The sequence below is a fragment of the Dendrobates tinctorius genome, unplaced genomic scaffold (assembly GCF_039654945.1).
Source record: "Dendrobates tinctorius isolate UK_male_01 unplaced genomic scaffold, ASM3965494v1 ptg000424l, whole genome shotgun sequence".
NCBI classification, from domain to species: domain Eukaryota; kingdom Metazoa; phylum Chordata; class Amphibia; order Anura; family Dendrobatidae; genus Dendrobates; species Dendrobates tinctorius.
The window spans coordinates 1,173,290-1,186,195 of NW_027362088.1; positions in this window are offsets into that span (position 1 = coordinate 1,173,290).

Below are 12,906 nucleotides of genomic sequence, written 5' to 3' on the forward strand. Positions count from 1 at the left end.
CAGTGTAGGAGGCTTGTTTCTTTAAGTCACTGACTTGTTTTTCTAGCTGAATAACTTTGTCCTCCGCCTCAGAGATTCTCTGCTCGGCTTCCTGCAGTTTCTGCTCCTGATGAGTCATCTTGCTTTGCAGCTCATTAGTGGTAGATTGGATCATGTCAGCCACTGCCTGCTTAAAGTCTTCAGCCAGGTATGATGCCATTTCTTTTGCTAGCTGTTTAAAGTTTAATGAGCCATGAGCATGTAGCTGTGTTTCCAGTGTGCCTCCTGTCTCCACTGTCTCCCCCTGGCTGAAATGTCCTTTCTCTGGGGCTTCCTCCTCCCGTTCTATCTCCTCATTCCTCATGTGCTTGCCCTGTTTGTGCCTGTGTCTCCGTCGCCATTACTGTGCTCCCACTCTGCAGGCCTCCTCCGACCTCCTCCTCCCTCTGCTCCTTCCGTGCGCCTCTCGCGACAAACCGATCCATGTTGCAGACGGTCCCGGATGGTCTCACGATTATCCCAGTACCTTTTGTGAGTCAGGGCTCTGTGTAAATGCAGAGTATTTGCGGCGGTCAGCAGGAGCTCCCTCACATGTGTCTGCACATGGCGGCGCCGGAATAGGAAGTTTCCTTATTTTTTAAAGAAAAGCAGTTTTTTCCAATGAAGCTGACATTAATTGATTCAGAAATACACTCTATACATTGTTACTGGGGTAAATGACTATTCCAGCTGCAAACGTCTGGTTTGTAATGCAATATCTTCATAGGTGTATAGAGGCCCATTTCCAACAACCATCACTCCAGTGTTCTTATGGTACTTTGTGTTTGCTAACTGTGTAAGAAGGCTAATGGATGGTTAGAATACCCTTGAAAACCCTTGTGCAAGTATGTTAGCACAGCTGATTAGAGAAGCTATAAACCTGACCTTCCTTTGAGCTAGTTGAGAATCTGCAGCATTACATTTGTTGGTTCCATTAAACTCTCAAAATGGCCAGAAGAAAAGAACTTTCATGTGAAACTCGACAGTCTATTCTTGGAAATGAAGGCTATTCCATGCGAGAAACTGCCAAGAAACTGAGGATTTCCTACAATGGTGTGTACTACTCCCTTCAGAGAGCACAAACAGGCTCTAACCAGAGTAGGAAGAGAAGTGCGAGGCCCTGCTGCACAACTGAGCAACAAGACATGTACAATCAGAGAAGTACATTAGTCTGTAATTTGAGAAATCGACGCCTCACAGGTCCAAACAAGTGTTTGGGAGAAAACACCATGTGCACAACTGCCGAGGTGGGTTCCCAAACCATATAACCAGGAGGACCAGGCTCGCGCTCTCCCTGCCATGTGTTAAGAGTCATCTGCCTCTTAGCAGTATATGAATTACAGGCTTCATAGGGACATTTACAAGACGCCCTCCGTTAACTACATTTAATATCTAAGCACGTAACTGATGAAGGTCTATACTGACCGAAACGTTTTCTGGTACTACAATAAATTGTTCCACTAAGCACTAAGTTGAGTGCCAGGTTTTCATTTTATCAAACAGGTGTTTGGATCACACAGAAGAACATTTGTGAGACGCAGAACAACTGAAAAGATGCTGGAAGAGTGCCTGACGCCATCTGTCAAGCATGGTGGAGGTAAAGTGATGGTTTGGGGTTGCTTTGGTGCTGGTAAAGTGGGAGATTTGTACAAGGTAAAAGGGATTTTGAATAAGGAAGACTATCACTCCATTTTGCAATGCCATGCCATACCCTGTGGACAGCGCTTGATTGGAGCCAATTTCATCCTACAACAGGACAATGACCCAAAGCACACCTCCAAATTATACCAGAACTATTTAGGGAATGTAATGGAGTGGCCAGCGCAGTCACCAGATGTCAACCCCATTGAGCTGTTGTGGGAGCAGCTTGACCGTATGGTACGCAAAAAGTGCCCATCATGCCAAACCAACTTGTGGGAGGGGCTTCTAGAAGCATGGGGTGAAATTTCCCCAGATTACCTCAGCAAATTAACTGCTAGAATGCCAAAGGTCTGCAATGCTGGAATTGCTGCAAAAGGAGCATTCTGTGACGAAAGCAAAGTTTGAAGGTAAAAATTATTATTTCAAATAAAAATATTTTTTTCCAACCTTGTCAATGTCTGGATGAGATTTTACATTCATTTATCAACTCACTTGATTAATAAAAGTCTGAGTTTTCATGGAAAGCACAAAATTGTCTGGGTGACCCCCAAATTTTGAACGGTAGTGTATATCCCCAGTCCCAGGCAGGGAATACACACATAAACCTCCGATCCGTCCCTGCCAAGGTTCTCCAATACCACCAGGATGCTTTGCTGCCACCAGTTCCTCTTTTGATACTAAAGCCTAATTTGGGTCAGTAACCAACTCAAGGTAGCGTGATTTGGTGCGGAGAACGTGTCGGTAGAGCAAAAGAATGAAGCTAGTAAATTTATAAGTTTACTCCAGGAAATAACGGCAGTGTTTATAAGAATACAAAAGATATTACAAAAGGAGACACAATACAGTATGTACAGTTAGAAAAAAAAGGGGTTAAAATAAGAAACTTACTACATCTCAGTCACTGGTATGATGACGTGTCGATAAAGGGTAGGAGAAGCTTCTCAAGGAAAAATGGTTAATCAAGCACGGCAAGTTGTTTAGCTGGCTCTCCGGGCATCTGACACCTCCACCAATTCAGCATTTCAGTTTTATGCTTTGCCCCAAAACCAATGGATTCCTCCCTAGCTGACCTCACATGGTGGGCTGTGTGGTTGCCCCCCCAGTTGTCACGGATTTATTATATCCCTCCAATTGTCATAAATTTATTATTAGTGGTCGTGAGTCATATAACCACCCACAACTTTGGTTTCCATCTTCAGTTCCGGTATTGGAACTTGCAGCTCTCTGGCGCCACCCTTATCCTCAGGTCAGTCAGGGAACTACACCTAGGATAAGTAGTCGCCAGAAAGGCTGACTTGCTGTGTACTAGTTATTGGGCACTCTGCAGTGAAAGTGGTATGCATGTCCCCAGACCCAGGGGAGGTAACACACACATAAAACCTCCGTTCCATTACTGCCAGAGTCTCCCAAATCCCCAGAACAATGTGCTGCCACCAGCTCCTCGTTCTACATAAAAATCAATATTAGGTCAGGAGCCAGCCCACACGGTAGCGTAAATTTTAGCGCAGGGAACGTGGAGATACGTATAGAGCAAGGAAAACAAAACTAGTAAATTTTATAGATTTACTCCAGAAAATATAGGCAGTGTTTACAAAAATATAAAATATGTTACAAATGAGACAAGTTACAGTATATACAGACAATTACAAAATAAAATGGATTAAAATATGAAACTTACATATCTCATTCAATGGCACGCCACGTGGAGGAGGGGGGCCTCCCCCAAGGGAAAATCGTCTATCAGCACAGCTTCCTAGTTGGTACCCCGGGCAAATGACAACTTCCTACTTGAGCCCCGTAGTCTTATGCCTTTCCCTGGGTGACCTCACTGGGTTGGCGGAGCTATGGAATGCACTCCCCTTTTGAAAGTTACTAACAAACTTCTGAGAGCTATAACTCCGGCTGCGAGGCTCACAGCTTACCGGCAGGAGTGTTTTTCTGACAAAATTAGCTTTCATTTAAGTCTAAACATGCTGTGGCTGTGTGGTATGGTTGGGTAGAAATCCATTTCTCGGATTCTGGTGGTCGCTGAAGTTTCAAAACCCACCTGTGGATAACTTTCCTTATGCAGATTACAAAAATATAGGTTTCCTACCTCTGAATATTCTGGGTTATTATATTTGATCTGAAATAGACAAAGGAACCATGTGCTTTTACACAAAGGCTGAGTTAGCTGATCACAAACCACATTCCCGAGGGAGGGGCAAGAGTGAGGTAGAATTACATGCAGGCAGAGAGAACTGCAGCTTTGGGCCTGGACAACACAAATGTAATGGGGGAAGGGCAGCAAGTCCTCTTACAAACCAAGGAGATGCAGCAGAAAGCACGGTATGTGTAATTGAAACCATGAAAAATGAATATTTTCCTGACACCTCCCCCTTTTAGACTGCGCTACAGAGGCAGGACCTCTTGATACTCCTCCATGCGCATCTCGACATGCTCGCCCCGGCGGGACAACCCATCTCCAATGCAATGCTCGCTGCCCTTTTTAGGGGGTCATGGTAAAGTCATACTGTTGGAGGGCAAGGCTCCAGCATAGCAACCTTCCGTTGGTACCAGACACATTGTGCAGCCAAGCTCATGGGGTTGTGTTGTGAGTTCATTTTCCCCTCCGTCACTGAGGCCTGGTGAACTCCCTATTCTAGTGAAGGAAGGTAGTGAGCCTGATTATCAGGCACCTGGGACTAATGAAGACGATTGGCTGAGTGGAGTCACTGACTGGATTTAAGGCAGCCTACGCCCTTTCTGCCCTGCGGGTGATTTCTCTGTGGACTCTTGGACACCAGTCTGATTCCTGCTCTCCTAAAGCTAAGTTTTCTGTTTTGCCTTTTTGCATCTAAGATTTGTTTTTGTTTTTCTTGCTTTTTGGATTCTGCCACTCCCTGCTGGAGTGTGCAGTGTTCCGTGAGCTCTGTCTTCTGAAGGTACCTGAGTGCTGATTTAGTTTTTGAAGCTTAGTTGCTTAGGGCCATTTTTATATCAGCTTGTTGGCTTTTTCTCTGATAGGGTTTTGGCAGATTTCAGACAGCAGCCTTCCTATCCGTTCCTATCTAGGTAGTTTTTGGGCCCCGTCTTTGCTCAGCCTGTCTTTCTGTCTGTGTAAGTGTTTTCATCTTGCTTCACCGTCATTATATGTGGGGGGCTGCCTATTGCTTTGGGGTCTGCTCTGGGGCAGTTAGATTTCCCCTTTCCTTCTTTAGGCCTATGTATCTCTCCGGCTGTGATCGAGGGGTCTAGGTCATCGTACGAACCCCCCACGGCTACTGCTAGTTGTGTTGATAGGTTCAGGGGTCTGCAATCCGATAGCTGCCAACTTCTCTGGTTTTCAGGACTTAGCTAGAATTTCTGTTTTTGCCTCCTACGGTGACTCAATCATAACAGAATCACCCGCCTAACCGCAGATCCTGGGGTACTCAATAGCAGGAAAGAATTGTGTTTAAAAAAAAAAAAAAAGTGTGTATTCTTTCCTCTATATCTCTGAGGCCGTAGTGGGAATTTTTTTTTTTTCTCTCAATGGAGATAAAGCAAGTGTCTGATCGTGTGGAGCAGCTCGCTGCTGAAGTGCGAGGAATTTCCGCCTACCTTGCTCGTTCACATGCTGTTGAACCAAAGATTCCTACACCTGATGTATTTTTTGGGGATCGATTTAAATTTTTGAGTTTCAAAAATAATTGTAAATTATTTTTTGCTTTGAAGCCTAACTCGTCAGGGAGCCCCGCGCAGCAGGTTAAAATTGTCATCTCTTTGCTGCGCGGCGATCCCCAGGATTGGGCGTTTTCTTTGAAACCAGATGACCCTATTCTGACTAATGTGAACGCATTTTTTCAAGCCTTGGGGTTGCTGTACGACGAACCTAATGCTATTGATCAGGCTGAAAAGACCCTGTTAGCATTGAACCAGGGTCGAGAATCTGCAGAGTTGTACTGTCAAAAGTTCCGAAAGTGGGCGGTCCTTACTACCTGGAATGATAGTTCGTAAAAGATACTATGGTGAGATTTCCTGTTCCCTCTGGTCTGGACGATTCTATGTCATTAGCCATTCAGGTTGATCGGCGTTTACGTGAACGCAGGATTACACGAGAGGTGTTGCCACCGGTTGAACAGACGTCTGAACCTATGCAATGTGATAGAGTTTTGTCTAAGGCGCAACGTCAGGAATTCAGAAGGCGTAATAAGTTGTGTTTTTTCTGTGGAGATGCCTCACATGTTATTTCTGTTTGTCCTAAACGTGAGAAACGCTTTGCACACACGTTTTCTGTTGGTGGGGTTCAGCCTAAGTTTCTTTTGGCGATTACTCTGATCTGTTCCCTGTCCACATTTTCCGCCAAGGCTTTTGTGGATTCGGGAGCAGCGCTAAACCTAATGGACTTGGATTTTGCTAAACGTTGTGGATTTCCGTTGACACTTCTGCAGATGCCTATCCCTTTAAGGGGGATTGATGCTACCCCTCTGGCTAAAAATAAACCTCAGTTTTGGACCCAGTTGGTCATGCGGGTCGCCCCAGACCACCAAGAAAATTGCAGATTTTTGGTGTTGCATGGTCTGCATGATGCCGTTGTTCTGGGGTTTCCCTGGTTGCAGATCCATAATCCAGTTTTGGATTGGAAGTCTGTGTCTGTGGTGAGTTGGGGTTGCCGGTGTACCTTTAGTGAGGCTCCGTTTTTTTCCACCTCTCCTCAGTCGCATGAGGTTCCTGACTATTTGGCGGACTACTATGATGTATTTAGTGAGAATGAGTCTGCGTCCTTGCCTCCTCATAGGAGTTATGACTGTGCAATTGAACTAAACCCGGGGTGTAAATTTCCTAAGGGTCGGCTCTTCAATTTATCTGTACCCGAGCACGAGGCTATGCGGTCCTATATTAAGGAGGCGTTGGAGAAGGGTCATATTAGACCATCCTCTTCACCCTTAGGTGCTGGTTTTTTTTTGTAGCCAAAAAGGATGGTTCTTTAAGGCCTTGTATTGATTATCGTGCCCTCAATAAAATTACTATTAAATATCAGTATCCGTTACCCCTGATCTCGGATCTATTCTCTAGAGTCAGAGGTGCTTGCTGGTTTACCAAGCTTGACCTCAGGGGGGCGTATAATCTTATCCGCATTAAGCAGGGGGATGAATGGAAGACGGCGTTTAATACTCCGGAGGGACATTTTGAGTACCTGGTGATGCCTTTTGGGCTCACTAATGCCCCTTCTGTCTTCCAGTGCTTCATGAACGATATTTTCCGAGACTTTGTCGATAAATTTTTGATTATCTATCTGGATGATATATTGATCTTCTCCAAGGATTGGGATTCTCATGTGGAACATGTTCGGACTGTGTTCCGGATCTTGAGAGAGAATTCTCTGTATGTCAAAGGATCAAAATGCCTTTTTGGAGTACAGAGAATTTCTTTTTTGGGATTTATTTTGTCTCCGTCAACTATTGAAATGGACCCGGCCAAGGTACAGGCCATTTATGATTGGGTTCAGCCCACTTCTTTGAAGGTCCTCCAGAAGTTTTTGGGTTTTGCTAATTTTTATCGGAAATTTATAGCAAAATTTTCTAGTATTGCCAAACCATTGACTGACCTGACCAGGAAGGGTGCGGATGTGTTGAATTGGTCTCCGGAGGCGGTTGCTTCCTTTCAGGAGCTGAAGCGAAGATTTACCTCCTCCCCGGTTCTGCGGCAACCTGATGTCTCTCTCCCGTTCCAGGTAGAGGTGGATGCTTCTGAGATTGGTGCAGGAGCGGTGTTGTCCCAAACGGATCCGGTAACATCTAAAATGAATCCCTGTGCTTTCTTTTCCCGTAAGTTCTCTTCATCTGAACGTAATTATGATGTGGGGAATCGGGAACTGTTGGCCATGAAATGGGCATTTGAGGAGTGGAGACATTGGTTGGAGGGAGCCAAACATCAAGTTGTGGTCCTCACTGACCACAAAAATTTGATTTACCTAGAGTCGGCTAAACGCTTGAACCCTAGACAGGCTAGGTGGGCCTTGTTTTTACACGTTTTGATTTTGTGGTCTCTTTCCTTCCTGGAACTAAGAATGTCAAGGCAGACGCCCTCTCTAGGGAGTTTCTTTGCTGATTCTCCTGTGGTGACCAAGCCTGCCACCATCTTAGGCGAAGGGGTAGTTCTTTCTGCCATCTCGCCCGATTTGAGACTTGCTCTGCAGGAGTTCCAGGACAAACCTGAGCATTGCCCCAGTGGAAAGTTGTATGTTCCTGACCAGTGGAAGAAGAGAGTGATGTCTGAAGTTCATTGCTCTGCATTGGCTGGTCATCCAGGTATTTTTGGTACTAGAGATCTGGTGAGTCGCTCTTTTTGGTGGCCCACCTTGTCTCATGATGTCAGGAATTTTGTGCAGTCCTGTGGGACTTGCTCCCGGTCTAAATCTTGTTCTCGCTCTAGTGGGTTGTTGATGCCTTTGCCGATCCCCAGGAGGCCATGGACCCATATTTCAATGGATTTCATCTCTGATATGCCGGTCTCTCAAAGAATGACTGTTATTTGGGTGATTTGTGATAGGTTCTCTAAGATGGTTCATCTTGTACCACTCCCTAAGTTGCCATCTTCCTCTGAGTTGGTGCCTCTGTTTTTGCAACAGGTGGTTCGCTTGCACGGGATTCCTGAGAACATTGTATCTGACAGAGGAGTTCAATTTGTGTCTAAATTTTGGAGGACGTTCTGTTCCAAGTTGGGAATTCAGTTGTCCTTCTCCTCTGCTTTTCACCCTCAGACCAATGGGCCGACAGAGAGAACAAACCAGACCTTGGAGTCGTATTTGAGATGTTTTATTTCCGCTGATCAGGATGATTGGGTTTCATTTTTGCCCTTGGCCGAATTTGCTTTAAATAATAGAGCTAGTTCTGCCACTTTGATGTCACCTTTTTTTTGTAACTTTGGTTTTCACCCTCGATTTTCTTCAGGGCAGGTGGAGCCTTCTGCCTGCCCAGGTGTTGACACTGTGGTGGAGAGAATGCACCAGATCTGGGACCAAGTGGTGGATAAGTTATCTCTCTCCCAGGAAAAGGCCCAGCGGTTTTCCAATCGACATAGGACCATTGGTCCCCAGTTTAAGAATGGTGATATGGTGTGGTTATCATCAAAAAATATTGCTATGAAGGTGGCTTCTCCGAAGTTTAAGCCTAGATTTATTGGACCTTACAAGATTTTGGAGTTTATTAATCCGGTCTCTTTTCGTTTGGCCCTTCCTGTCACATTTAAGATCCATAATGTGTTCCATAAGTCATTGTTGAAGAGGTTTGTTGAGCCGGTTGTGCCTGAGGTGGCACCTCCGGACCCTGTATTGGTTGAAGGTAACTTGAAATATGAGGTAGAGAAAATTCTGGATTCCCGTCTGGCTAGACGGAGACTCCAGTATTTGGTTAAGTGGAAGGGTTATGGTCAGGAGGATAATTCCTGGGTCTCTGCCTCTGATATTCATGCCAAAAGATTGGTGCGTGCCTTTCATCGGGCTCACCCTGATCGCCCTGGTGGCGTTGTCGAGGGTTCGGTGACCCCTCCTCAAGGGGGGGGTACTGTTGTGAGTTCATTTTCCCCTCCGTCACTGAGGCCTGGTGAACTCCCTATTCTAGTGAAGGTAGTGAGCCTGATTATCAGACACCTGGGACTAATGAAGACGACTGGCTGAGTGGAGTCACTGACTGGATTTAAGGCAGCCGACGCCCTTTCTGCCCTGCGGGTGATTCTCTGTGGACTCTTGGACACCAGTCTGATTCCTGTTCTCCTAAAGCTAAGTTTTCTGTTTTGCCTTTTTGCATCTAAGATTTGTTTTTGTTTTTCTTGCTTTTTGGATTCTGCCACTCCCTGCTGGAGTGTGCAGTGTTCCGTGAGCTCTGTCTTCTGAAGGTACCTGAGTGCTGATTTAGTTTTTGAAGCTTAGTTGCTTAGGGCCATTTTTATATCAGCTTGTTGGCTTTTTCTCTGATAGGGTTTTGGCAGATTGCAGACAGCAGCCTTCCTATCCGTTCCTATCTAGGTAGTTTTTGGGCCCCGTCTTTGCTCAGCCTGTCTTTCTGTCTGTGTTAGTGTTTTCATCTTGCTTCACCGTCATTATATGTGGGGGGCTGCCTATTGCTTTGGGGTCTGCTCTGGGGCAGTTAGATTTCCCCTTTCCTTCTTTAGGCCTATGTATCTCTCCGGCTGTGATCGAGGGGTCTAGGTCATCGTAGGAACCCCCCACGGCTACTGCTAGTTGTGTTGATAGGTTCAGGGGTCTGCAATCTGATAGTTGCCAACTTCTCTGGTTTTCAGGACTTAGCTAGAATTTCTGTTTTTGCCTCCTACGGTGACTCAATCATAACAGGGTTGTGGTCGGTCACCACAGTGAAGGTCCATCTGTACAGTTAGGGCTGCAAATGTTGCAGGGCCTAAATCATGGCCAGGAACTCCTCTATGGTGGAATAGGTCACTTCCCTCGACAGAAGCTTCCGGCTCAGGTACAACATGGGGTGCTATTGATTCCCCGAGTCGACCTGGCTGAGCACAGCACCAAGGCCAAACTCGCTGACGTCGGTCTGTACCAAGAACGGCCGACTGCTGTCACCTGTAGGCTGTCACCTGCCTGTAGCACAGGAGAGCTGCTTATGGCTGTTTTCAAAGCCCTAAAGGCCACCTCACAGTCGTCTGTCCAGTTGACTGTATGGGGTAGCTTTTTCCTGGTGAGGTCTGTCAAGGGCTTCGCAAGGCTGCTATAGTTTTGTACAAAGAGCCTATAGTACCCTGCAGTACCCAGGAAGGACATCACCTGCTTCTTGGTCCTGGGCGTGGGCCAGGAAGTGATAGCGTCAATTTCCGCAGGCTCTGGACTCATAGGACCCCCGCCTACCAGGTGCCCCAGGTAATGGACCTCTCTCATGCCCATCTGGCACTTTCCCAGCTTGATGGTCAGGCCTGCTTGGTGTATGCCCGAGCACCTCCTGAAAATGCTGAAGGTGTTCCTCCCAGTTGGATCTGAAGATGGCAATGTCATACAGGTACGCCAACGTACACCTCCCCTGTCCCTGAAGCAGGTAGTTGACCATCCGCTGGAATGTGGCAGGGGCATTCTTCATGCCAAAAGGCATGACCGTGGACTTGTATAGTCCGGACAGGGTGATAAAAGCTGATCTCTCCTGCGCCGCAGGGCTCAGGGGAATCTGTCAATATCCCCAATTCAGATCCAAAATGGATAGATAGTGCGTGCCGGCTAACCACTCAAGCAGCTCCTCGATGCATGGCATTGGGTGTGCATCAGAGGCTGTGATGGTGTTGAGCTCCCTGTAGTTCACACAGAACCGGGTGGTCCGATCCTTCTTTGGCACCAGGACTATAGGTGAGGCCCACGCGCTCTTGGACCATTGAATCACCTCCAGCTGCAACATCTCATCGATCTCCTGGCGCATGATGTGCTGCACCTTATCAGAGATCCAATAGGGTGTCCGCCTTAGGGGGGCATGATTCCCGGTGTCAACTTCATGGACCGCTACCTCAGTCCTTCCGTGTCGATTGGTAAACACAACCCAGAAGGGTCCCAGAGTGGGTCGCAGCTGCGACCACTGGGATGCGGATAGCAAGGTGCTTACCTCCACGTCCTCTATGGACCCACCGACCTTAGCTTGGGCCAGCACGTCCAGGAGGGGGTCTTTTTACCTGTCCTTGGGCAGGTTGCAGACCGGTAGGACGCAGGCTTCACATTCTTGATGAGCCTTCATCACATTAACGTGGAAGGCCTTGCGGCTACAACGAACGTGGTCAAGAGTGACCACTTAGGTGACTGGGTTGAGCTGCTGGTGTACGACGTACAGGCCTTCTCAAGGCTCCTGAAGCTTATCCTTTGGTACGGGGACCAGCACCCACACTGTTATGAATAGGTCACCGGGGAGGATGGCAGGAATAGGCTAGGCCACCAGGAAGCCAGAAAGGTTGGTAACTTAGCGGATTGCAGACCCCTAATCCTAACAGCACAACTAGCAGTAGCTGTGGCGCGTTCTTACGATGCCCTAGACGCCTCGGCACAGCCAGAGAACTAACTAAGCCTAAAGCAAGAAAGGTGAAATCTAAACTGCCCCGGAGTAGAACCCCAAAGGAATAGATAGCCCCCAAACATATTGTCAGTGAGACAAGATGAGTCACAAACAGACAGAAAATAGACTGAGCAAATAATGGGGCCCACACTGACTAGATAGGATAGGAAAGGAAAGACACTGTCTGCAATCACGCAAAAACCCTGAAAAATCCAACACGTCTGATGTACAAAAACACTGAGGTCTCACAACCTCTCCCCCACTATATCAGCATTCTGGTGAAACTGGCAGCAAAGCAAAAGAGACTAAAATATAACAGGGGACTAAACAAATTGACACAAGCTGCAACATATGGAGCGGGGTCCAGCACAGCCCCAGCAGGGCGCACAGCAAAGCAGAAAGAGGCAAAACCAGATCAGATGCAAAGGATTAGCAAATGAACAACTTAACTGAAAAATGCAGGATCAGGCAGGAGACAGCAGACCTCAGAATGCACAGGAAGAACTAATCACCAGCAACAACTGACGGAAGCCTGCTCACTTATATCCTCCCAATCAGTAACCCATGATTTCCAATCGTCGTCGTCAGGTGGCAGACTTCTATAAACCCGGCCAGCTCCACTACCCGCAATAACCACCAGAGGGAGCCCCGACTCAGAAGTCCGATCAAGAGAATTCACAACACCACACCTTCTGACCCACCTGGTCGGTCCGTTCCCAGGCGATCTGGTCGTACCAGTGCTTCTGGTCAGCCTGAGCCTGGACCATGTTGTCATGCAATAACTGCATCAAGGTTTGCATCTTGTCACGGAAGGGCATGACATACTCCACGATGAACACTTCTGAAGGGCTCGGCTCTTCTTCCCAAGGTTCCCTTAACAACCCAAGAGGCCCCCGGACTTGCCTGCTGTACAGGAGCTCGAAGGGGGAAAACCCCGTTGAGGCCTGCGGAACCTCTCGGTAAACAAATAGCAGGTGTGGGAGGTACCACTCCCAGTCACACCTTGGGTCTCAACCAGCATTCATAGCATCTGTTGGAGGATACCGATGAAGTGCTCACACAAGCAATTGGTTTGGGGGTGATGCGCCCTCGATACCAGACGCTTCATCTGTATTTCCTCACAGAGAACCTCCATTAGGCGAGACAAAAATTGAGTCCCCTGGTCGGTAAGCATCTCCTTGGGAAATCCTACTCGTGAAAAGATGGCCAACAGGGCATCCGCCACCTTATCCGC